This window comes from Acomys minous, assembly GCF_964271855.1.
Source record: "Acomys minous genome assembly, chromosome: 5".
NCBI classification, from domain to species: domain Eukaryota; kingdom Metazoa; phylum Chordata; class Mammalia; order Rodentia; family Muridae; genus Acomys; species Acomys minous.
In genome coordinates, this window is record NC_140494.1 from 105892734 (window position 1) to 105919822 (window position 27089).

Sequence of the window (27089 nt, forward strand, 5' to 3'; positions counted from 1 at the left end):
GTCTACAAAGTGAGCCCAGGACAACTATAGCTATTATACAGAGAAACCCTGTCTTGAAAAACAAAACACAACAAAACAACAACAACAACAAAAAAGAACTTATCAATGTGAAACAACACAATTTGTGTAAACACATATGGCGTTATCCTAGAATACAGAGATAGCTTAATATTTTAAATGCTAACTCACGTTATCGTTACCATTGCCATATTCCTTTAAATCTGCTGTATATATTGGCTTCAGTTTTTTCATACAGCATATTTTGATCATATATTTCTCTCCTTCAACTCCCTCTCAGATCCTCCCCAGTTCCCTATCCACCCAACTTCATGTTCTTTCCTTTGCTATCAAAATAAATCAGCCAAAAGTCAAACAGAAGCAAAAAACCACAAAAATCCTGGGGTCCAATTTGTGTTGGCCAGCTGCTCCCAAGTCTTCTCTTCTCTGGAGAATGCTTGATAATGTCAGTGCCGCTTCATTAGAGAAAATGAGTCCCCTCTCCCAGCACAGGGCAGTTGTAGACAGCTTCTTAGTTAGTGCCAGGACTTTGTGTCAACCTCCCCCTCTCAGTGCTGGGATCTTGCATGTCTTGAACCTGTGCAGGTCTTATGGACTACTTGTACACCACCTTGTTTTGTCTGGAAGACACCATCCACCATCCTACAGTCTTCTCTGCCTTTTTCACATAGATCCTTGAGTCGCAAGAGGAGAAGGTGTGATAAAGACATCACGCTTAGGACTGAATGCCTCAAAGTCTCTCGCTCATTGCACACTGTCCAGTTGCACAGCTCTGTTAATGACCATTGACCACAAGAAGAAGCTTTTCTGGTGAGGGCTGAGTGACACGCTGCTCTATGGGTATAGCAATATCTTATTGGGAATCATTTTATTGCTCTCTTTATTTAGCAGATTAACAGTAGTAGGTTTCCTCCTTGGGCCTGTGGCTTATTTAGTCTCAGGTTCTTGGCTACTTTAGCAGTGTCAGGGATGGGTTCCATCTTGTGGAGTGGGCCTTAAATCCAATCAAAAAGTGGTTGATTACTTCTATAATATTTGCACCACCCTTGTGCCAGTATAACTTGTGGACAGGTCACTGCTTTAGCTTGCAGGATTTGTAGCTAGGTGACATTGATTATTACTTTTCTTTTGTAGTATACAAAGAACCCTAGCAGGACAATGGGGACACATTCCTTTAATCCCAGCACTCTGGAAGCAGAGGCAGGTGGATCTCTGTGAGTTCAAGGCCAGCCTGGTCTACAAAGTGAGTCTAGGACAGCCAGAGCTACACAGACAAGCTCTGTCTAAAAAACAAAACAAAACAAAAACAAAACACAACAACAACAACAACAAAAACAAAAACAACAACAAAAAGGACCTTCCAGCATCATGAGTGCTTGACAGTGGGGTGAAGCTCCTACTTGGGCACTGTCTTCACTTCTCCTTGTTAGATGGCATGAGAAGGTGGTATTTTCAGCAATATGACCATACCATTCAAGTGAAGGGTAGCCTTAGCATGTGATGTTTGGGTGCAGATGTCTATGGGACCCTTTTGAGGAACGACTCAATATGGTATAACCCATTACTGGCACTGGAGGGTTTACTTGGTGGCATATGTTGTCTAGTTGGGGGCATTGTCTTCCCCATTATATGGCTTCATTTAAGTTCCTTTCATTTATTTTAGTAAGCTTTTAGAGGGGTAGGTTTCCATATTGCTTTCAAAAGGCCCCTAGTATTAGTTGTCCCATCCCCATTCCTTCCTTTAACCTGCCCTCCCTTCCCTTTCCCCTTCCCCATTTAATTTCCTGTGGTAATTTATAACACTATACAGGATTTCCTCTTCCTTGGAATATACACCCACTTCCCCTGGTTTCTTACTAGTTACCTAACATCTTGATATTCTGAATGAAACACACATATCTAAAGCTTAAAAGCCAGCATCAACATAAAAGAGGAAACATGTGGTATTTGTCTTTCTGGGTCTCAGTTACTTCATTCAGGATGATTGTTTCTAGCTCCATCCACTTACCTGCAAATTTCATATTTTTCTTTTCTTCTTTTTTTTTTTTTTTCTAGACAGGGTTTCTCTGTGTGGCCTTGGTTGTCCTGGATTCAACTCTGTAGACCAGGCTGACCTCAAACTCACCTAGATCTGCCTGCCTTGCCTCCCCGAGTCCTGGGATTACAGGCATGCACCGCCTTGCCTGGCTACTTCTTTATTTCTTAGCCAAATCATATTCCATTAGATAAATGTACCTCATTTTCATTATCCATTCATTAACTGATGGACAGCTAGGCTGGTTTCAGTTTCTAGGCATTAGGACCAGGGCAGCAATGAGCACAGAGGAGCAGAGATCTCAATAGTAAGAGGGAGAGTCCTTTGGGTATATCTAGAAGGGTTGAATAGTTAGACTTTGTGGTAGATCTGATTTCAAAATTTTATTTTATGTCTGTGGGTATTTTGCCTGTATGAATGCCTGTGCATTGTGTATGTAGTGCCTGTGGAGGCCTGAGGAGGGCATCAGATTTCTGGAACTGAAGTCACAGATGCTTCGAGCCACCAGTGGGTGCTTGGAATCAAATCTGGGTCTTCTGGGAGAGCATCCAGTGCTCTTAAGCACCAAGGCACCTCCCCAGACTTCTGTGTGCTTTTTAAAATGCTGACCCTGAGCCACCCCTAGTGATAATTACCCACCCTTCCATCCCAAGGGCCTTGCCTGTTTGGTTAATTCCTGATCATCCTTCAGTGGTGGGTCTTAAACATGTTACCTACTCCTTGTCTCTTTATCCTAGCTGCCCTCCAAGACAACAGTAATCAGTTAAACCAAGTTTAGAGTCTGGAGTCAGACTGGCTTGGTTCATAGTACAAACTGGAAGAGAACTGCTTAGCTTCTTTGCCCCAGTATTTATCTGTACAATGCTGATCAGCTGCGGGTGGTGGGGCCAATTAGAACACCAGCATCTGGAGGACAGAGTCATCCTCAGCTGCATGGTAAGTTCAAGGCCAACCTCCAAGACATCTGAAAAAACAGAAGTGAAATTGGGTGATAATATACATCTGGTGAGGATTGAAATATGTGATTAAAAGGGCTGGCCACTCTGAACATAAAGACAGACATTAGTAGACTCAGAGCTCTTCTTAGAAACCTTTATGACAGTGCTTGCCACTTTGAATTCCATTGGCTCTTTGTGAATGCAGCATCACTAAAGGTGGGACTATTTGAATATCTTTGTGTCATCTATTTCCAGTACACGCAGGGACTGCCACTCATAATAAAGTGTCAGACTTTCCTCTTCTGGATTGTAGCTCTCTAAACCTTACATCTTTGGGAAATGAAAGCTCCGAAAGGGTGACATTTTGAGGCCAGACCTAGTGGGCCTTTGAATGAGAACTAAGTTATTGGAGTGGCGCTTCCTACCCACCTCTAGTAGGTAGGTTCCCGCTGCGTGTATGCAGTGGTCCGGAGGCAGCCACTCCCAGATGTGTTTTGTTTGTTTGCTTTTTTAACCAAAGAGACACATTCCATAGTTGAAATACTGTTTTCTGAGTTCTTGTTTTGGTTGGAGACAAGGTCTCACTGTGTAGTCCTGGCTGGCCTGGACCTTACTCTGTAGACCAGGCAGGCTGGCCCCAAACTCAAAGATGCACCTGCCTCTGCCTCCTGAGTGCTGGGGTTAAAGGAATATGCCACCATGCCTGGCTTTGTTGTGTTTTACTGAGTGTGAATAAAGTAGTTTTGTTTTTTAAATTTTATTTAAGGAAATAAAATGTGTGTGTGTGTGCGTATGCACTCTTTAGATTGCCACTGTTCACACACGACAGCTTTTGGAATTGGTTCTCCTTATCCAGTGATGCCTGGGGCTTGAACTCAGGTTGTCTTGCTTTGTCTGCTCCTGTCTCCACTTATGGACTGAGCTGTCCTGCTCGCCCTTCAACATTGTTCCTCTAGACCCACTAGAGAACGGTTGCAGTCTCAAACCTTTTTCTTTTTTTAGGAATTCAGAAAAGACATATTTTTTTAAGGTGTGTGTGTGTGTGTGTGTGTGTGTGTGTGTGTGTGTGAGAGAGAGAGAGAGAGAGAGAGAGACAGACAGACAGACAGACAGACAGACAGAGAGAGACAGACAGACAGGGAGACAGACAAAGAGACAGAGGGAGGGAGGGAGGGAGGGAGAGAGAGAGAGAGAGGGAGGGAGAGAGGGGGGGGGAATGATATGTAGCCGAGGCTGGCCCTGAGTGCCTCCACATCCAGTAAGAGGGTATGTCTTTATCATAAGCATCATGCAGAGCTCAGAATGAGTGCCAGACACAGGCTCTTTGTAAAGGATTGCGGAGTATTAAGTCATGAAGCCCCTGTGGTCTAGTTTTGCTGCCAGCACTTTACACCAGGCCCTGTTTGGCCTATTGCAGTAATAACTGGTCTTTTTTGCCTTGAGGCCTTTTGCTCTGTCTGTCTGGTCTCCTTTTCCCATATTAATCTACCTAAAACTCATGCATTATAAAATAAAGCCCTCTTGGAGCACCCTGCTGTGCTGGGTGAGTTCTGAGTTCCTTAGCTTGGCATTCTGGGGTCTGTCCTGAGAACAAAACCACCAGCCCCCACACCACACAAACAAACAGAACAAACACACACACACACACACACACACACACACACACACACACACACACACACACAGGCCATATATACATATGGCTCTGGAGCTACTTTTATCTTTCCTGTCTCTGCTCTGATGCTCACCACGGTGCTGAACATGAGTTTTCTCACTCAGCCCGCTGATGGGAATGCTAATCTGGTCTAGAAACAGGTGTGTTGGAATGATGCGACACACCTGCTCTTTGGGTATTTTTTAGCTCAGTCAAGCCGTCACGTAAAACTGACTTTCACAGGCCTCTTGTAGTCTGGTTCCCATTGTCTTTCCGATTGTATCTTTGAGTGAGCAGTGTGAATTAGCTGGGCTAGTTGCTTTTTTTTTTTTTTTTTGAGACAGGGTTTCTCTGTGTAGCCTTGGCTGTCCTGGACTCGCTTTGTAGACCAGGTTGGCCTCGAACTCACATTGATCTGCCTGCCTCTGCCTCCTGAGTGCTGGGATTAAAGGTGTGTGCCACCATCGCCCTTTTTTATTTTTTTAAAAGATGTGTCTCACTATGTATAGTTCTTGGCTGGCTTGGAACTCACTGTGTAGATCAGGCTGGCCTCTAACTCATAGAGATCAGAGATCCGCCTGCCTCTGCCTCCCAAGTGTTGGGATTAAAGGTGTGTGCCACTACCGACCAGCCTCAAAGCTCCATTTTTGCTGTGTGTGCTTGTAATCTTAGCACTAAGGAGGCTGAGACAGAAGGATCAAGAGTTCAAGATCAGCTTGGACTTCTATACTCTTATCTAAAAAAAAAAACTATAAACCAAACAAAAAGTCTCTCAAAATCAGATAACAATTCAAAGAATATTTTTATAGTGAAAAGAAATCTATTCTTCTTCCTCTCTTCCCCTCCACTCTTCCATGGGTGTTGACTGTGTAGACAACACTCCTGGGCCTCATTCCTGTTAATCATGTTAGAGTTGATAAGTCTGGGTAATATGGTGTCTGATCATTAATGGTAAGGGCTATGGTTCAATGCCCCAGAAGGCTGACATTATCTGTCTTCAACCGAATTTCAAAAGAGGTTTTTGCAAGAGTGGAATGAGTGTGTAATGTCATCTAGCAATGAAGGGGATGCAGCTCTCACACAGGGATGTTGGATAAGTGCATCTCAGTATCTGTACCATATCAGTTGATACCCACATGCTTCCTGGTGGATGTGTTTTTATAACGTGAGTCAATCCAGAGCCAGGCATGGTGGTCCATGCCTCTGCTTCCAGGTCTCAAGCTGTGGCAAGATGGTCCCTGCAATTCAGGGCAAGCCTGGACTGAAGAGGGAGGCCCCTCCTCAAAACATCAAAAGCAAAAGATGGGAAGGAAGGAAGAAAATATTTTGAAATGCTCTTAAGACCTGGGATGTAGCTCAGTGGTAGAGTGTTTGCCCCGCACGTGTGAGGTCTTTCTTAGATTGATCCCCAGCACCCCTAAATATAAGAAAAAGGAGAACCTGTACAGGAGGCTCAAGGAAAAAGTCAGGTGATTCTGTTTTGTTTTAAAGGATTTACTTATTTTTATGTGCATTGATGTTTTGCCTGCATGTATGTCTGTGTGAAAGTGCCAGGCCCTCTGGAATTGGAATTACAGAAAGTTGTCAGTGGCCATGTGGGCGCTGGGAATTGAACCAAGGTCCTCTGGAAGATAAATCTTAACCTCTGAGCCATCTCTCCAGCCCGTGTGTTTGTTTTTGTTTCAGTGCTAGAGATGCAGCCCAGGGCCTTATTTCCTATTAGGTGCTATACACTGACCTATATTCCAAGCCCCTTGAGTTTGGGTTTTTGTTGTTGTTGCCTTTTTCCCCCCTTAAGAGTGATGGTCAGGTCTTGTAAAGAGGATAGAGAAGATACACTATATTCTCCTGTATATTGCTAGTGGGAAGGTGAATGGCTGTCAGCCATTCTGGGGAAAACAACCAGGTCCTTAAGGAAATACACATTTGCTGTTGGTCCAACAGTTCTACTCTTAAGGATAAGCCAAGAAATAAGAAAAGTTAAATGTTGTACCGAGTGTGCATTTAAGAGTGCTACATGTGTGCATGCGTTCATGGGTCTGCAGCTAGGTGTGCACGTATCATAGTGTACATGTGGGGGTCGGAGGTTAATGCATGGTCCTCATCTTTTGCCTTGCTTGATGCAGAGTCTGTTTATTGTTGATGTTGTTCTGGCTTACCAGGCAAGGCTAGGTGGCCTGGGAACTGTCAGGAGCCCTGTTTCTGCCTCCTATCTCCCTTCAGGAGCCTGCTGGGGTTATCAACGCGTGTGCTACCTGCCTAGCCTGTACATGGCTTCTGGGGCTTTGAACTCAAATCTTCATGCAAGCGTTCTTCCTCGGAGAGTTATCTACTCACCTCCTACATAATGTTCATAACTAATATTTACAATAACCAAAGGATGGAAAAACTCATGTCCAGCAATTTATGAATAAGGAAAATGTGACATCTCTGAACTATTGGTTAGCCATAAAAAGAAGTGGGCTATTATTGATGATGGCCATACTACCTGAAAACATATTAGTAGTGGAATTGAGATACAGAAAGCCACATGTTGTATGATTCCATTTGAATGACATGTCCCAAACAGGCAAACCCACAGAGATACAAAACAGTGGTGATGGCCAGGGCCTGGGACAGCCTGGGAGTGGGAGTGATTGTCAGTGGGAATAGGATTGCTTTCTGAGGTGAGGGAAATGCTCTGGAATTAGATGGGGTGATGGCTGCACAGCTCTGAATCGTCTCGGAAGGGGAATGGGTGTGATTGACTTTTAGTTAGTATATTAGCATAGAGCAGTTGAACTTTCTAAAGAACAGTTTTATAACAGCCAAAACTCAGGGAAGCAGGTTCTGACACTGCAAGTGAGTGGGCCACAGGTCCTGGCATTGTCGCCTGGGTGTGTTCCTCATAGATCTTTGGATATTGGAGAAATATGTTGATCTAATGATGAATTACAGAGGGTTTAGCAGGCTTTCTATCTGCAGAGTTAAATCTTTAATTGACTTTTCAATTTCTGCCTTAAAAAACTCTCCCCTTTCCCCCCCCAAAGGATTTCTCTGTGTAGCTTTGGCTGTCCTGGACTCACTTTGTAGACTAGGCTGGCCTTGAACTCACAGGGATCTGCTTGCCTCTGTCTCCCCAAGTGCTGGGATTACAGGCATGCTCCATTGTGTTTGGCGATTTTCTTTTTTCATTTAATAATTTATTTTAATTTTGCTTGATGTGCATTAGTGTGAGGGTTTCAGATCCCTTGGCACTGGAATTACAGATGGTTGTAAGCTGCCATGTGGATGCCGGGAATTGAACTCTGGTCCTTAGAAAGAGCAGACAGTGCTCTTAACCACTGAGTTATCTCTCCAGCCTCATCTGGCCATTTTTTAAAAAAAGATTATGTTTTATGTGTGTGAGTGTTTTGCCTCCATGTATGTTGTGCACATGTGTGCCTGGTGCCCCTGAAATGAGAAGATGATGTCAGTTCCTCTGGAGCTGGAGCTATAGACAATGTGAAACACATGGGTGCTGGCAACTGGACCCCGGTCCTTTCTAAGAGAAGGGAGTGTTCTTAAAGACGGGGCCATCTCTGCACTCCCGTCTTTGCCCTGTAGCTCAGTCTGGCCTGATTATACCCTGTAGCTGAGACTGACCTTCCACTCAGGCACTTGGGACCCTACCTTCCTGAGTGCTGGGCTCACAAGAGTGCACCACCATGCTCAAATGTTTTGAAGATAGTTCATTGTGGTTTTAATTATCAAAATTTGTTACACATTTGCATTGATCTTTTAAATTGTATAGAATTAATAGCAAGGAGAATAACTCAGTCTAAAAGAAATATTTTAAATTTTAAAAAAAGGTTTGGTTTTATTACAGGAAAGTTAAAATGAAATACTTTGCTTGTTTTTGTGATGCTGAGATACAAGTTCCAGGCCCATGCAAGCACTCTACCACTGAGCTGTATCACCAGCCCCTACTTTGAAAGAAATAGGATAGAAATCTGATTTCTGGAAAAAAGATAGTGATACAAAGACCAAAGACATTCAGGTTTTGTCAGCTTGCCTTATGCCCATGCATATCTGTAAAGAGAGAACCTCATTGGATGGATTGCTTCTGTCAGATTGGCTGTGGCCGTGGGCCCTGTCTTGGTTGCTGGTTGATGTGGGAGGGCCTAGCCCACAATGGGTAGTGCCACCCTGGGGAGGTGGTCCTGGGCTGTGTAGGGAGGACAGTTGGTACTTGGTTGAATCCTTGCCTAGTATGCTCATGAGGCTCTGGGTTTGATCCCCAAGAAAGACAGTTAAGCCGCAGAGAGTGAAGTCAGTAATTAGATTCCTCCGTGGCCTTTGCTTCAGTTTCTGCCTTGAGCTCCTGCCCTGATTTTCTTCAGTGATGAACTTTTACCTGGAAGTGTAAGATGAAATAAACCTTTCCTCCCCAAATTGCTTTTGGCCTTTGTCTTTTCGTAGCAACCAAAAGTTAACTAGGATAAGCTATGCAGTGTTGTAAATTGAGGAGAGTTTATACCAGAGAGTAATGGATATCAAATTGCCCAAGTGTTCAGATAGCATTGAATTTTTGATATGATAGCAATTGATTTAAATTAGTGATAGCCTTTTTAAAAAAGGTTTATTTATTTCTTATTTTAAAAGGAAAAGATCTCCTGTATAATGGAGAATGGTCTATAATTCCTTCTCCATCTTCCTTTCCCCCCTCTCCTTCCTCCTCTTTTTTTGTACAGTTCTTACTTTTCTGTCTTTGCTTCTTAAATGCTGGGATTACAGACTAGCATAACTACACTTTTTTTTTTTAATTTCTGAAGTATATTGCTAAGTAGCTCAAGCTGGCCCTTGACTTAATGATCCTCTTCCCTCACCTTCCTCAGTGCTGGGATTACCACAGTGCTGGGCTTGATGTTAATTTTAGATTGGACATAATTTGATTTAGAAATGAAAGTATACCTTTTGTACCAGTTTAAGCTCTTGGAGAAGAACTGTAGATATTAACCCAAAAATATTCATGGCACCACTACATGTGATGTGGAGTGGAGAGTGTCTGCCCTCAGGTAGCTCCTGTGGTGAGTGGTAAAGTGAGACACACATCATGTGGCTCAAATAAAGCCTTTATTGTCTTTCAGTATTTGCTGCTTGCTTCACATGGGCATTCTGCCGCAGTGTTGTGTCATGCTGGGTAAATGACCCTTGACTGTGACTTAGTGCCTGTTACCACAAAGCCCATTGTGAAGAACAGAGAGGGCCTGTGCCTTCTGAAAGACAGCTAGAGGGAGGAAAGCGCCCTGCACTTGTGATGGTGGATAGTGGGGCTCCCTCATTGTCTGGGGCTGGGATTGGGAACAGGAAACTGCTCAGGACACCTCATCGCTTGTAGGTCCTATTCTGTGGTGTGACCTTTCCAAATCACTTACCACTTTCCAAACTAGTGTCTTCATAGTAGAAAAGCGTTTTTAGGTTGGAGACAGGGTCTCACCACAGTCCTGGCTGCCCTGGAACTCATTATGTAGAGTAGGCTGGCCTCAAACTCAGTGATCTGCCTACATTTGCCTCCTGAGTGCTGGGATTAAAGGTTGGCACCACCGTGCCATGCATGTGTGCTTTTTCCTTTAAACAGTTTATGTATTTTAAACCTCTGAGATTTGGAACCCAGTTTGATCGGTTTGATTGGTGGTGACACCGGAGTCATGGGCAGTTTGCTTAAGGCAGCGTGTAGAGACTAATTCAATACTAGAATTTCTCAGCTAATCGGAGGAGTGGTCATGATAGTCAGCTCCATGGCTGGTCAAAGTGTTATGGTCTCCCACTGTCCTTTGTAGGTGGGAAGTGTAGAGAAAAATGTCAGGTTTGGCAAATTAAACACATTCTACAACAGAATTAGTGACCAGGAATCCTGATTTTAGCCTCACACCAGGGCTTCCAGTGAGAGGCGTCTTTGAGGTTCTCGTAGGCGATTAAAATGGCTTATGGGTTAGAGAGTGCCTGGCTGTGGTCTTTGAAGGGCGGAGGTGGGAATGCGCAGCGGCTGCCATGCACATGTGTCTTGGGCTGGGCCTTGCAGAAGCTGGAAGGAAACTCCCAGCACAGCTCCACCAGGGTGGCTTTCCTGGGGGCTCAGCAGAGCTCTGGCTGTGAAAGTGATACTCCTGTCGGACAAGAATAACCACAACCCACGTGGACTTGGGAGGACAGAAAGGGGGTTGCCACATGTCACTCTCTTTTCTCCAGTGCCCCTTGGCTGCTGAACAGACATTTTCCCTGCCGGAAGCAGATATAAGTTGGCAGTCCTTTCCAAACTGTCTTTAGACAAAGGCTGTGCTTCTGATCTGCCTTTGGTGCTTCAGAAGAACAAAGTGGCCAGAGTCCACATGCAGTCACTTCACAGGGCCAGCTGTCACCTTTGGAACCGCAACTCCTCTACTAGGTTCTTCTCAAACTGTCTCAGTTGTTTGTGGCTGATGTGCAGATCACATTCCTTATTTATTATCAGGTCGATTTTTACTTGCCTTTTTTGTTTTTGTTTTTGAGACAGGGTTTCCTCTGTGTAGCCTTGACTGTCCTAGTCTCGCTCTATAGACCAGGCTGGCCTCGAACTCACAGTGCTCTTCCAGCCTCTGTTTCCCAAGTGCTGGGATTAAAGGCGTGCACCACCATGCCCGGCTTATTTGCCTTTAAAAAAAAAATTGAACAGAGTCTCACTACCCTGGTTGGCCTGGAACTTGCTAGGTAGACCAAGCTGTCCTTAAACTCAGATTTACCTGCCTCTTCCTCTCAAGTGCTGGCACTAAATGTGTGCACCACCACACCTGGCTAACTTGCCTTCTTTGTAGAACATTATTTTATTCAGTGTAATAAACAGTAGGTTTCATTGTAACATTTTAAAATGTCTCATTGAATCATTCTTCTTTATCTTCTTTATATATTAATATAAACATACTTATTTGTTTTGTATATATGTATACATGCATATATGTGTGAGGGTAATCATGTGCCATAGTGCATGTGTTGAGAGCATAGGACAGTTTATAGGATTCAGTTCTTTCCTGCCATCAGATGAGTTCCAGGCCTCAAACCTAGGTCACCAGACTTGGTGGCAAGCACCTTTCCCCCCTGAGCCTTCTCACTGGCCCCAAAACTTACATAGGCAGTAACATTTTTTTGAGTGTGTGTGTTGGGAATTGGCTCTAGGGCTTGAGGGCCCAGCCTACCAAGATCCTAAGGGTTTTTTGTTGTTGTCGTTGTTGATTTGTTTTTAAGATTTATTTCTTTTCATGTGTATGGGAGTTTTGCCTGCATGTATGTCTGCACTTCACATGTGGGCTTGGTGCCCAGGGAGGTCAGAGAGTGTCAGACCCTCTGGAACTATAACACAGATAGTCATGTGAATGCTGGGAATCAAACATTGGTCCTTCGGAAGACCAACTGATGCTCTTAGCCACTGAGCCATCTCTCCATTTTTTTTCTGGTTTTTTGTTTTATATATGTGGGTGTTTTGCTTTTATGTGTGTATGTGCACCACATATGTGCTTGCTATCCACTGGGGCTAGAAAAGGGCATCAAATCCCTTGGAATGGGCAATTGAACCAAGGACTTTGCAAGAGCAGCAAGAGCTCTTAACTGCTGAGCCATCCCCACTCACCACCCCAGTTTTGAAACAGGGTCTCACCCTGGCTGACTTGGAACTCTCTGTAGACCAGGCTGGCCCCAATTCATTGAGAACACCTGCCTCTGCCTCCCTAGTACTGGGACTAAAGGTGTGTGCCATCAGACCTGGCCCCTTTCTTTCTTTTCTTTTCTTTCTTTCTTTTCTTTCTTTCTTTCTTTGTTTGTTTGTTTCTTTCTTTCTTTCTTCGTTCTTTCTGACAAATTTTCACTCTGTGACCCCATAGGCTTGGGACTCACTGTGTAGCTCAGGCTAGCCTCCAAGTTATTGAATTCCTCTCCTGCCTCCACAGCACTGAGTTTACAGGTGTGACCTACCAAGACATGACTTTTTCCAGCTGATTCAAATGTGTTGTGAATAGGTTTATTTTTAAGTGACCATCTGCCTTTCTTTCTTTCTTTTTTTCCTCACCCCCCACCCCCATCCCCTGGGCAGGATTTCACTATGTAGCCCTGGCTGTCATGGAATTCATTCCAGGCTGGCCTTGAACTCAAAGGGATTCACCTGCCTGTCTCCTGAGCGCTGAGATCAAAGGCGCACACCACCACTGCCCGGCTGGACTTCACATCTCTTGATCCCGAGGAGGGAAGCACTGTTTTCTGGCTGACTTTGTCGTGTTTTTTAATCATTCCCGCTCAAGTCAGCAGTCTACTTGTTGTTTAGTAGTGTGTCTTGGCTTGTCTAAATGAGGCATAATTAAGATATCGTCACTGGGACTCAAAATCGTCTATGCAAGGCTTGGCAAGATGGGGATGCTGTCCTTTGCTATGGATGGAACCAGAATGACACAGGCTGCTGCTCTTCACTGTGATGGACTTTTAAAATTTCTATGGCTTTAGAAGCATCACTTTCCTCCTCTGCAGAGTCACAAAGCAGAGATGAAAGCTAGGTGCTGCGGCATAGGCCTGCAATCCCAGGCCTTGGTGGAGCCGAGAGATTTACCTGTTCAAAGGCATCCTCAGAGGCATAGAGGCCATCCGAGCTACAGTAGGGACCTTGTCTCAAAACAAAACAAGGAAACAAACTAGCAAAGAAAGTATCTCAGAACTAGAATCATTTGTTAGGCATTTGTTGTGATTGTTGTCATTTGTCACTGACAACAACTTTGCTAAGAACTAGGCTCGGGGCCGGTGGCTTCTTGTCCATTCCTGTAATTGGCATTTCCAAAGTTGGCTCTCCTCATATCATACTTACGTTTTTTTCTCTCGAGCAAAAGTCTTGTAATACGAAAGTAACCTTCAAGTCAGTTAAATGGTAATTAAGGACCTGTATGCCAGGCAGGACACTACACTCTGAGCATAGGAAGGGGAAGACAACATTGTTTATATTAGCTTTTGTTTCACACAATATTGAGTTGGTTAATGGAAAGCAAACATAATAGGAATATAAAGTATAATAAAGAATATAAAGTTCAAGAGAGTATACATTGGGTTTGGAGGCCAGGATGAGACAGGGTCTCTCTGTGTAGTCTTGGCTGTCCTGGAACCCATTCTGTAGACTAGCCGGTCTCTTGCTCATGCCTCCCAGATGCTGGGGTTACAGGTGTGCCACAGCATGCCTTGCACTGGACTTCAGTATTTCTGAATATTCCTTTTAAACCTCACTTAGTGGAGAGACAGTTGAGGATTATCTAATCTTTAAGTCTATATGGCAATGGTGCTTGGTTTAACTGAGGAACTATTAATTATGATGTTGAAATGGAGAAAGAAAGTTGCTATTTAGAAATGGGCAGTTTTCTCATATTTTTCCTCTTAGGATTGGTGCTTCCTGGCCCTTCCTCTCTGGAGTGGCTTCGTAACTGGGTGGTGAGGTGGTGGGAAAGCCCTTTGCTGAATCAGAAGCCATTTCTCCATAGGTTGAAGAAACTGATCAAGTAAATAGTTTATAATTTGAATATGGAGATTGTTTTAGGAAGTCTTCTGGGCCTGGCTTAGTTTTGAAAAGGGGAAAAGATTTACTGTTGTGAGGGGCATATAAACACCGCTCTTTGACAGTAGCTTTTGATTTTATTGGCTCAACAAATATAATTATTGCACAATACATAATCTTCCACTGTGGTAGCTAATGAGATACAAAGCTGTGTAATTACAGCAACACTTATTTTCCTTATAGAGTTTGGCGACTACTAAGTAAACAATTTAAAGAATTTATCTTAATTAGCTTAGTTATATGACGTCATTGACTGAGTCTTCATTTTCTTCATGCTGCTGCTGCACTTCACTTCTTAGCTGAACAGAGAGATATTAATTACTTGAAGCCAGGGGCTTCATCTTCAGTGTTTTAGCCACCTGGCACTCCCTAGTTAGGGTTGTCCTTCACACGCGCTGAGCTGGAGTCTGAGGTGCGTATTGAAAGCATTTAGTGCATCCTGAGATTGGACACATGTAGCTGGGCTGTGGGTGAGACATCATCACTTGGTCTTTTAACTGCTCCCTTTCTAACCTGCTGGATGGGCTGGTTGGCGCGTTTCATTATGTCGGCTGGTAGAGTCACAAGAGCACAGATGAGAATGTCCAGGGCCTGCCTGTAATGGGTTTCAGCCTCAGGAGGCTCGAGTGCCTGTTGAGAGCGCTCAGGCTTAGCGGAAACAGCTTCGGTGGATAGGCAGAGCGGACAGGGTTTGCACATGCAGGACTTGCACGTGTGTGCCTCTGTCATCCCTCATGACAGTTATTAACAGCTCAGAAGGGGCAGGTCACAGGCTCAAGATGATAGCAAAAATCTCTGGGAAAACTACAGAAGAACTCTAGAGTAATCAGGACAAAAGTAAGCCCTTGATGAGAGGATGCCCCCAGCAAGGAGGGATAGAGAATGGAAGACAGGAAATCAGAAGGAGAATGATTTAAAAAAGAAAAAAAAAAGGTGAGGGTAAGCAAAGGCAAGTACTCTGTGAATTCCTTGGGCTACTTTTGACAAGAGAACCGGAGCTTAATTATATTGTCAGAGCAGAGCCTGAGAAGCCAAAGTGTGGCCCAGGGGTCACTCTGTGGTCCAAGCTGGTCTTGAACTCTGGCAGCCGCAGACCTTGGCATCCCAACTGCTGGGATTGCTGACGTGTGCTTCTATACCTGGCTCCCTGTTATCTTTCCTTCCTACTGTTGGGGGATTTTCTATTTTCTTGTTTACTGTGTAGTCCGCTTAGGGGACTGTCAATACTGTCCTAGATTTTAAAATATATATATTGAAACCTAGTATTCAGCATGAAGAGTTAGCTAGTAGCATATTTTATTTAGGGGTTTGGTAGGTGCTTTTGCCAAAAGGGGAGGGTGACTGAGTGAGATCATGGCAATGTCTACTGTATATCCAAGCACCGTGTTGATATACTTTAAGTACACCTTACAGAAACCATAAACAGGAGAAAAATAGCACAGGAGAGCTGGGTGTGATAGCACACACCTGTAATCCCAACACTTGGGAGGTTTAGGCAGGAATCCAAGGTCAGCCTGCTAAGCATAATAAAAGTCTTTAAATCATTCATTCATTCATTCTTTCTTTCTTTCTTAAGTTTTTTTGAGTCAGGGTTTCACTGTGTAACAACCCTGGCTGTCCTTGTAGACCAAGCTGGCCTCAAATTCACAGAGATCCACCTGCCTTTGTCTCCCGAGTGCTGGGGGTTAAAGGTGTGTGCCACCACACCCAGCTTTAAATCATACTTTTAAAAAAGTATGATTATGGCATTTACATTCAAACTCCTTATTTGAATATTCAGATTTCTTACATTATGGCCCTAATCTTGCATTAATTTTTATAATTTATTTTTAGTTGTGTATGCATTCACCTACTTGTCTGTATGTAGCATATGTGTGGGTGCTCACAGAGGCCAAATGAGGGCATTGGATCCTTTGGAACTGGAGTTGCAGGTGGTTTGTGGGCTGCATTGTGTGTGTGCTGGCAGCCACACCTGAGTTCTCCCAAGAGCAGCCTGTGCTTTATCCCTTTACCCAAGGTCCCCTCTGCTCCGCCATGATAATCCCTCCCTCCAGCTGATGGTCTGTACTTGGTTCCCACCCTCACACCTTTCCTAGGAAAGCTGTCTTGATCTCTTTCCCTAAAGGTCAATGTTTCCTACCTGACTACTTTTTGTCACATTATCCAGGGGCACTACAATGCTACTTACAGATGGGCTTATGACTCAGAAGGAGGATAGTTTCCTACTGTGTTGAGTCCGAGCTTAACTAGGCTCACACAGTGTGATATTACTAGCTTGCATTTCTGTTTACCGAGTGCCAGGCACAGCTCTAAACCCTAGGCTTCTGTAAAGCATATCGGCTCCTCACTTCTTTAGTGTTCTGTGAGGTAATTGTGAAGAGCATGTGGTGGAGTGCCTACTGTGCATTACGACCTTGACAGTGCCACTCATTACAGTGAGTGTACTCAATGCAGGATCACTCTTTCGAAAATACATTTGAAATTTGTCATTCAGGGTTTGTTAGCATATATAGTTAACATATATTTCAGTTTTTGAGAAAGGGTTTCTCGGTGTAGCAAAGTCCTGGCTGCCCAGGAACATGCGTGTAGACCAGGTTGGACCGGACCACAGAGCTCCGCCTGCCTCTGTCTCCCCAGTGCTGGGATTAAACGTTCCACCATGCCCCTGCTTTTTAGATTATAATTTTAACTTGGATTATTGTTTTCAAGATATCTCCTTTAAAATATCAATCTTTAATATTTTTCCCCCAAAATATTTTAAATGGTGCTAATGCATAAGCTGTCTGTCTTTGAACAGAGGTGAGGAGGGCATGGAAACCACTGATTGCAGTGGCTGCAACCCCAGCTGGGAAATGCTCAGTGTCACCTGTAACAAGCATAACTGGCTGGCTCGACAGGAACCGGAACCCGATGCTTTGGGCTCCAGTCTAGTGCTCATCTGTTCCTTGTGAAACAGAACAAACAGTGAGTGACCATCTTCCATGAAGTAGATCTTTAAAATATTGTGAAACAGAGCTGGAGAGATGGCTCAGCGGTTAAGAGCAACAGCTACTTTTGCACAGGACTCAAGTGCAGCTCCCAGCACCATCATCAGGCAGCTAATAACCATCCTTAACTCCAGCTCCAGGGAACCTGGGGCCCTCTTTTGGCCTCTGTGTGCACCTGCTTGCACGCGCATGCATGCGCGCGTAGACACACACACACACACACACACACACACACACACAAATCATAAAAATTAATATTTTAAAATATTGCTAAATAGCCAGGCATGAAGGCGCATACCCTTAATCCCAGCACTCAGGAGGCAGAGACAGGCAGTTCTCTGTGAGTTCGAGGCCAGTCTGGTCTACACAGTATGTTCCAGGACAGCCAGGATGGCTTTGTTACATAGAGAAACACTGTCTCAAAAAAAGGAAATAATTAAATAAGTAGATAAATGCAGAAATGCTATAAAGCGAGAACAGAAAGCATTTCTGTTTACAGTGCTACATGCACCATCCTCCGATAGCCAGTTGCAGCCAGTCCTGCATAACTTCACAGTGATGGACCTTAGTGTTGATGTTTGTAATGAAGAGAGATGGCGAGCCTCTTTCTTTTTTCTTTTTTCTTTTTTTTTCCAAGACAGGGTTTCTCTGTAACCTTGGCTGCCTACCTCTGCCTCCCGAGTGCTGGGATTACAGGTGTCCGGCACCACACCCAGCTAATGGTGGGCATCTTTTAATGGACCAGAGATTAATAATAATAATATTATTATTATTAATTGTTGTTGTTATTATGTGTACCATGGACATGTGCCCACACTTATACTTGCCCAACTTTTTCAAGGACATCCTCAGACTCCAGAGCTCCTCCCTTCAAGCAGGTGGAATTCTTGTGGGTTCCGTGTGGCTCTGAGAGACAGTCCAGCAACTCTGAGCTTGACTCATCATCTCTAGAAAAGAAGTGTAGGATTTGCAGTGGTTGGAGGACTCAGGCAGATCAGAGCTGTCGTGTTGATTTGGGTATAAATCATTACAGTCAATATTAAGTGAAAGTTTGAATGGTTCTTGGGTTGGTTGAGTGGGTTCACGCGAGGCTGAGAAAACATGCAGACTGCTTGGAGGCAGGGAGTAGCTTGTCTGTAGACCCAGAAGTCAGGAGTCTATAGGGAGAGTCCCTAGACAGGCCGTCTGCTTTAAAAAAGAACTGTCTAATATGTAAATTCATATATCTGGTGTGAGTGGTTCTGGCTAAGATTTCTGTTTGCTTTGGACTCAGGAATCAGCCAAAATAATTCTTTGCCCTAGAACACATAACAAGAAAGAGACATCAGAAAACTCGGAGCTTCTAAAGTGGTATGGTTTTGTGGTTTCTTGATGTTTGAAAAGCCAGGTGAAAACAGAGGAAAGGTGATCTGATCTACCTTGGCTTGCCTGTTGGCAAGGAGACTAGCCTTTGAATCAGACCACAGCTCTGTGCTTCTGTTGGTGTGTGCGTGTGTATGTGTGTGTTTATTTGTGTGTCAGTGTGTCTGTGTGCCTGTGTGCTTCTCCTGCTAGATTGTCATCTTCTTTTGCCTTGGAAAGTGTCTCTTCATGTAGGGCAATTACCTCACTTACACAGGTGCTGTTTTGTTTGACTGTAACTTCTACTAGACATGGTGTTTACAGCTGGCCCTTGCTGAGACCCCGAGGCTTGCTTTGCCCAGTTTACATCTCTCTGCTCCCTTGCTTCCTATCTGGGAATGGCAGGAACCCAGCATTGCTCTGTATTTTTCTTCTTATTCAATGTATTGCTTAATGCTGATGAAAGGAGCCCTTTGCCCATAGCTGTGTCAGGAGAGCGCAGCAGGGGAGGACAGCACTTAATGTGGGGCACAGCACGCTACCCGTTCTCCCACCTGTCTGTGGAAGCTGCTGCCCACCTTCAGTGAGCTTCTAGGCTTATCCTGGTCTTTGGTGGTGGCTCTCTGCTTAGAACCCGAACATCCTGATTTTCCCCATGAGTCATGTGGCCCTTAATCCTGTTTTGCTTTGCTTTCTCTGTGGTTGACTTTATTAACTTAAGCTGAGTGAGGGTAAGGCCTCCTGTTCCTGTGTTATGTAGGATCACTTAGTAGAGTTTCTTTTCCTTTTTTTTCCTCTTCCAGACAGGGTTTCTCTGTAGTCTTGATTGTCCTGGGACTCTTTGTAGACTAGGCTGCCCTCAACCTCATAGAGATCCTCCCGAGTGTTGGGATTAAAGGCATGTGCACCATACTCTACCACCAGATTGTTAACTGGAAACACGGGGCTGGAGAGACGGCTGAGTGGTTAAGAACACTTGATGTTCTTGTAGAGGACGAATGCTCACTGCCTGTCATCCATGTTAGGCAGTTTACAGCTAGCTAACTGCCTGTAACTCCAGCTCCAGGGGGCTCCAGTGCTGTCTTCTGGCATGTGTGTGTACATGTTCTGTTTTGTAGGTCGCCTAGTGAACTTTTTGCATTGCTTTGACTTGGTGACAAATAAGTTCTAGAGAAACTAGACGTGTACAAAGGGCAACTTGTGTGATGGAATAATTATAATAAATATCCTCATTTTTGTGTGAGAAGAGTCTACACTTCTGCTTGATCAAATTATTTTGAGTTCTTTTTTTTTGTTTGTTTTTGTTTTTGTTTTTCGAAACAGGGTTTCTCTGTGTAGCCTTGGCTGTCCTGGACTCACTTTGTAGACCAGGCTAGCCTCGAATTTACAGAGATCCACCTGCCTCTGCCTCCCTAGTGCTGGGATTAAAGGCCTGTGCTACCAACGCCCGGCTATTTTGAGTTCTTGAAGAGGATATATTTAGATCTTTTTTCCTCTAACAAATTGTAGAGAAGGAAAAAAAATCCCATGAGTTATTTCTTAAACTCTCTGCCATAAAGATTGCCATGTAGTAGCTTTTTTTTTTTTGAAAGATTTATTTATTTATTAAGTATACAGTGCTCTGTCTGTATGTACACCTGCAGGCCAGAAGAGGGCATCAGATCACATTATAGATAGTTGTGAGCCACCATGTGGTTGCTGGGAATTGAACTCAGGACCTGGAAGAGTAGTCAGTGTTCTAAACCTCTGAGCTGTCTGTCCAGCTCAGTAGCTTGATTTTGACACCTTTGTAAGTGGCAGGGAGGGCTGATCTGGGTGCAGGCCTGGGAGCCCAGCTCCCAGGGTGGGAGGGTGGGAAGTTCAAGGCCTTAGTGAGACTCTATAGCAAAAAGGAAGAAGGGATGGGAGGAGACCCCTGGGAAACAGCTCATGTAGATCACTTGCCTAGAGGTCATGAGGCCCAGCTTCAGTCTTCAGCACAGCATGGGAGTGCTGACTGCTGTTCTCACACAGTGCTGGCGTGGTCCCGTATTTCCACAGTTCCTTTTTACCATATTTTTCGGACCATACGACGCACTTTCCCCCTTAAAAGTGGGGGGAAATAGGGTGTGCCTTATGATCCAACTGCTGTTTTTACTGTTTTTCTTGTTTTACTGCTCTTAAAACTGGCATATGTCTTATGGTCAAGTGCATCTTATAGTCTGAAAAATATGTTAAGTATTTTTTCCTTTAGATTCTTTTGAGAATATTTCCATGCTCCAGTATCTTAATTTTGAGGAAAATAATATTGTTCATGCTATTATGAGAAACTTTATGTTAATGGGTTATTTTGCTTTTCCTTTCATTTTCTTTCATGTATGTATGTATGTATGTATGTATGTATGTATGATCTATCTATCTATCTATCTATCTATCTATCTATCTATCTATCTATAGGTTTCATCCCAGGCTAGCCTTGAATTGACGGTGTTGTAGAGAATGGCCTTGAGTGTCTGATCTGCCTTCACCTCCCCAGTGCTGGCATTACAGCCTGAGCTGTTGTACTGACTGGCTTTGTGCAAGCCTTCTATCAACTTACCTTTTCTTTTTCTCTTGTTCCAAAAGAATGGATCTTGGGTTCTAGCACAGTACATCTGCTGTGCACGTGAGGAATGAAGAGTGATTTAGCGGGGCATGGTAATGGCGATCATAGCCGTTGGGAAGCTGATGCAGCCAGCATTTGGGGGGCTAGCCTAGGCTCTGTACCCAGAACCTGTCTGGTTTCATTTGTTTTTCTCAAAACAGGTTAGCTGTCCTGAACTTGCTTTGTAGGGCAGGCTGGCTTCAAACTCACTGCATCCCCGCCTGGCCCTGCCTCCTCAATGCTGAGGTTAAAGGCATGTGAGAACATGTCTTAAACAAACAAACATTCTCAGATGAACTTTTAAAATTGTGCCACTTTATCCCGTGAAATAGTGTTGTCATGTACAGTAGCATTAGCATGTTGCCACATTCTCCTGCCACACTCAACAGTGCTGGGCATGGTTAGAAACTACCCTGAGGCTGAAAATCTAGTACTGTGTCAAGGATCTTCTGTGTAAGACTTGGAGATCAGCCTTGTCTCCCGAGATCCAGGACAGCCAGGGCTACATGTTTTAATGTATTACTATTTTTGTGAGATATTCCACAATACTTCTAATAAACAGATTTTAATTGTATCTTTTTATTGTTTGAAAAAAAATTGAGTTCAACTCCCAAACTGAAAATAATAAAATGTTACTCAAAATAGAAGATGAATATTAAAAAAAGTCATGTAGAATAAAAAAAGGAAAGCAGCAAATAATATGTACTGCCTGATTCCATTGTGCTGGCAAAACTAATCCATGCCTCATATCTCTGGAGCAAAGAGTAGAATTGAATATAAGAAGGTAGGTGGGATATCTACACCTTGTCTGCAGAACTGGTCACGTGGGTCCACACACTTATTATATGCATGTCTTCCTACACATTCTATGGCAGAAAATATCCTAGTATGAAGGTTTTTTTTTTTAAGATTATTTTTTATTATGTATACAGTGCTCTGCCTGCACATATACCTGCATGCCAGAAGAGGGCATCAGATCACATTATAGATGGTTGTGAGCCACCATGTGGTTGCTGGGAACTCAGGACCTCTGGAGGAGCAGTCAGTGCTCTTAACTGCTGAGCCATCTCTCTAGCCACCCCCCCCCCCAGTATGAAGTTTTATTAGTTTAATTTTACATGGAAGAAGAGGGGGATTTTAAAAACTTGTCATTCGTGGTGGCACACGCCTTTAATCCCAGCACTTGGAAGGCAGAGGCAGATGGATCACTGTGAGAGCCCAGCCTGATGTACAAAGCAAGTCCAGGACTGCCAAGGCTACACAGAGAAACCCTGTCTGGGGGGAAAAAACTTGTCCCACTTCCCAGAGCCAATACATGTCGAATTTAAGAATCTGTGGACCACAGGGCTGATCAGCTTACAGATAGGACATTGATTGTATTTGGTGTGTTCATTTAATGCATTAAGTATTGTCTAGGGCACCACAGGAAATACCATGTATTATTTGGAAATGTACAAGGATCTTTTTTCTTTGAGTGGATTTAACATTTTATTGAATTCTGTTTTGTAATATTCTGTCTACTATGCTTGTGGTAAATAGGTTTTTCTCTCCTTATACTGATGCATGTTATGAGATGAGCACTACTTAAACAATGGTTAAGTTTTTAAAAATTAATTACTTTTGTGTATATGCATGTTTTGCCTGCATGCACATATGTACACTACAGGCATGTTAGTGTCTGAGAAGATCAGCAGGCTCTGGATCTCCCAGGGCTGGAGTTACGAATGGTTGTGAGCCACTGTGTGGGTGCTGAAAACCATGGCCATGTCCTCTGCAAGAGCAGCAAGTGCTCTTAACCTCTGAGCTATTTCACCAGCCACAAAAACGACTCTTACATAAAGTAAGAATCATTACAAAAGGATCCCCTCCCTCCCTCCCTCCCTCCCTCCCTCCCTCCCTCCCTCCCTCCCTCCCTCCCTTCCTCCCTTCTCTTTTTTTTGAGACTGCGTCTCTCTCTATAGCCCTGACTGTCATGCAACTCTCTGTGTAGACCAGGCCGCCCTTAGAATTCACAGAGAACTGCCTGCTCCTGTTCCTTGAATGCTGAACTTAAAGGTGTGTGCCACTTCACCCTGCTGTAAATAAAGTAAGATTTGAATGAAGAGCCAAGAGAACTTTGGTGCATGAACCTCACGACTGCTGGGAGATCTGAAGCCAGCCTCTTCCTCTTCCTCCTCCCCGTCTCATGTTCTCCCCCTTTATTTCTGGGGTGTGTGTGGCTGCGTTCCAGATAGAAAGGAGCTAAAGCTAGAGTAGAAACAATGCTTTTGGAGAGAAGGGTTCGGGAGTCAAGATCGAGAAGATTAATCATGATTAGGCTTATTATTTATTTAATGAATCAATATGTTGACAGTAGGTTCCAGGCTTAAGAGAATTCAAAATATTTATGATTTAGTTAAGCGAGTGCTTACTAAATTCTAGGCCAAGGATGGGAAATTTTAACCTACATTACACTGGATATGATGGAAGCTTATCACTTTCAGTTGTATATAACATGTGCCTTTTCATGTGAGGAAGTATTATTTCTCAATGTCTTGAAAATGAGGTCTTTAATAATGTCTTAAACTGTGGCCTAGCCTGACCAGAATAAGGAAGGACTGTAAGAACTTCTACCAGGAAGGCCAGTGTCGTGAGCATGCGTTCACTTTCTTTTGTAGCTTGTGTGTGGTGTGGTGTGTGTGTGTGTGTGTGTGTGTGTGTGTGTGTGTGTGTGTGTGTGTGTGTGTGACATGTCTTTCCATTGGAGCTTCCAGCCTGTATTTGCAGCATCATGTGAGAGACAATGTTTTAAATGTTCCTATGAGACTATTGGTGGAATCTTGGTTAATTGGAAGATTCTAAAAGGAATGTAGCTGTGGCACCTACTGCCATGGTCCATGCTGCCATCTTGGTTAGTACACTGTGAGATGGAATCCGCTTCACACCTCAAAGTTAACAAAAGAAAACAGACAATTCCAGAAATGGAAGACATGCATAAAAGGCAGACAGAGCATTCCTGTTATTATTACTATGGTTCCATCTTGGACTTCAGGTGTTTGAGTTTGATTGCTTTTGTTTTTTCAGGACAAGGTTTTTCTGTGTAGCCTTGATTGTCCTGGAGCTCTCTTTGTAGACCAGGCTGGCCTTGAACTCCAGAGATCTGCCTGCCTTTGGCTCCTAAATGCTGGGATTAAAGGCCTGCACCACCTTGGCTTCAGATGTTTGAATTTGAAAGGAACATGTGCTCATTTTCAGCTACTTTTCTACTATGCAAAGTAGGAAACAAAACATAGGCTTTGTTTATTTAAATGAAATATTTGAGAATTAGAAAACAATGTTAATAAGGTGTAAGTATCTATCATCCCTAAATGAAGTCTATTTTAACTCATGTTGAATGGGTTGAATGTTTTTGGTGTTTCTTTTTCTTTTTCTTTTTTAAACAGAGGAACAAACAGTATAATGAATGATGCCATAAAATTGTGACTTTGGTAGGCTGTCCTCCACTGCTGTGTAGCCTATGCTGACCTAAAACTCTACTCTACTCTACTCAGCCTCCAAATGAATGAATTCATAGCCATTTGTTACCATGCCCAGCTCTCTGTCTCTATCTCTGACATACGTCCGTCCGTACGTGTGTGTGTGTGTGTGTGTGTGTGTGTGTGTGTGTGTGCGCGCGCGCACTAAGGATCAAACTCACAGCCTCATACATGCTAGGCAAGTGTGTTCCACTGAGCTATACCTACTGTCCCAGTAATTTTTTTGACTTTGTATATGTATGTCCCAGCTGCAGCAAGACTATAGAAGCAGTTTGTGGAATTGTCTCTGCCATTATTGTATTTGGTGACCAGTCTGACCTGGGTTTGATGTCTAGCGCCCACATGGTGACTCAGAACCATCTCCACCAGTTCCAGGGGATCTGATGCTCTTTTCTGATCTCCATGGGGAACTGTCATGCATGCCATACAGATACATATATACATGTAAGCAAAACATTTAACAATGGATGTGTAGATGACAGCATAAATGAGTTACTAGGGAGGTACATGTGCTCCGGGTTGGGTTAATAAAGTGGCCTTGGAATACAAATGTATTAGAGAGGAAAGGAAAACATTAAGTTGCTTTTTCTTTTTAATGGTTATGGGCTTGCAGGCAGCAGTGCCATGCCTAGCTACTTATGTGGGTTCTGGGGGTCTGAACTCTGGTCCTCTTGCTTATACAGGAAGCATTTTACTGTCTGAGCTACTTTATCAGCTGTGGGTTTCAACCTTCTGTGAACGTTACTTCCTGATTTATAAAAAGTATCTACAAAAAACATTACAGCTGTTGGGCGGTGGTGATGCACACCTTTAATCCCAGTACTCTGGAGACAGAGGCAGGCGGATCACTGTGAGTTCGAGGCCAGCCTGGTCTACAAAGTGAGTCCAGGACAGTCAAGACTACACAGAGAAACCCTGTTTTGAAAACAAAAACAGAAAACCAACAACAACAACAACAACAAATGTTACAGCTGACATCATATTCAATGACAAAAGTCTAAATGATTTTTTCCTAAGATCAAGATTGAAACAAGGATATCTGTGTTTTGTTTTATTTATTTTTCCAGACAGGGTTTCTCTGTGTAGTCCTGGCTATTCTGGAACTGGCTCTATAGATCTGCTTCTGCCTCCAAGTGCTGGGATTAAAGGCGTGTGCCACCACACCTGGCAGTATGCCTTTTCTTGTAACTTTTGTTTTGTATCAGACTGGAACTTCTTACTAGCTCAATAAGTTGAGTGGAAAAGATAGATAAAAAAGGAAGACACAGAGCTGTCCCCATTTATGAGGTCATTGTGTGTAGAGAGGAAGTGAAAGGAATCAACGGATACAGTCCTAGGAGTGTGCGCCAGCAAATGACAGGCTAGAGAATGAAGCGAGGAGCTAGCGGTGAACGTGGACCTACATACAGGGCTGGCCACTGCTGCTCAGCCGGAGGAAGAAATACACAGCATGTCTACCAAGACACGGATAGCACCTGTACACTGGAAGAAACCCGAGGTGAAATACTCAGCTGGGCAAGCACTGCTGTACATCCCTGCTGTGCCAGCTTCTCTGGGGCCAGTGTGGGAGGATCAGCTGAGCCCAGGAGTGTGAGACCAGCCTGGCCAATGTAACAAGACCTTATCTCCAAAATAAACAAGATGGGTATTGTGACTTATGCCTGTAATCTTAGCACTTGGTAGGCTGAGGCAGGGACATAGCTGTGAGGTTGAGATCAGCGTGGCCTACATAGCAGACCCCGTCTCAAAAACCCAATAAATAGGAAAAGTGATATGTTAAATTTAATGTAGTCTCTATCCAGAGCGTAGCGAGGTTTGTTTGTTTTTTTTTTTTTTAAGGACACAAAATGTTTGTAAATTACAAAAGAACTGGTAAACTGAGGGGAAGTTTTGATACATATATATGCCTCATTGGAAGCTATCTATGACTGCAATATTGAGACTGTGTGGTATAAAAGAAAGATAGACCCAGGGACCAGGTGTATAGACTAGCGAACACAGAGTAACAGAAAAGAGACCTCACGAATTTGAGGTAGAACTTGCCAGAACAATACCTTTTATTATATGGGATACAATACTTACCTGAGAAAAACAGTGCTGTGCTGTCTGTTTTCCACTGCCCAGATAGCCATTTTTTTTTTCTTTTGAGACAGGCTTTCTCTGTGTAGCTCTCTGGCTGCTGTCTCCTCTTTGAGGTAGATACAGTCCTCCTGTATTGCCCAGCTTGGCCTCAATCTTATCTTCCTTTCTCAGCCGCCCAAGCCTCTGGAATTTTAGGCAGGTGCCACTGTGTTAGGCTTGAAATGATTACTTTGCCCCTAGATGATTTTTTTACAAAGGCGTAAAAACAATGTGATGAAAGGAAGATTGTGTTGTGAGCAAACGATGATGGAGCAGGTGGACG

The 27089-nt window shown here is 43.7% G+C and overlaps 1 protein-coding gene across 8 annotated transcripts in view; it reads left to right on the forward strand.

Moving 5' to 3' along the window:
- The window catches only part of SIK3 (SIK family kinase 3), a 213391-nt gene that overhangs the window by 43393 nt on the left and 142909 nt on the right, over positions 1-27089 (forward strand). The gene's annotated exons all lie outside the window — the stretch shown is intronic.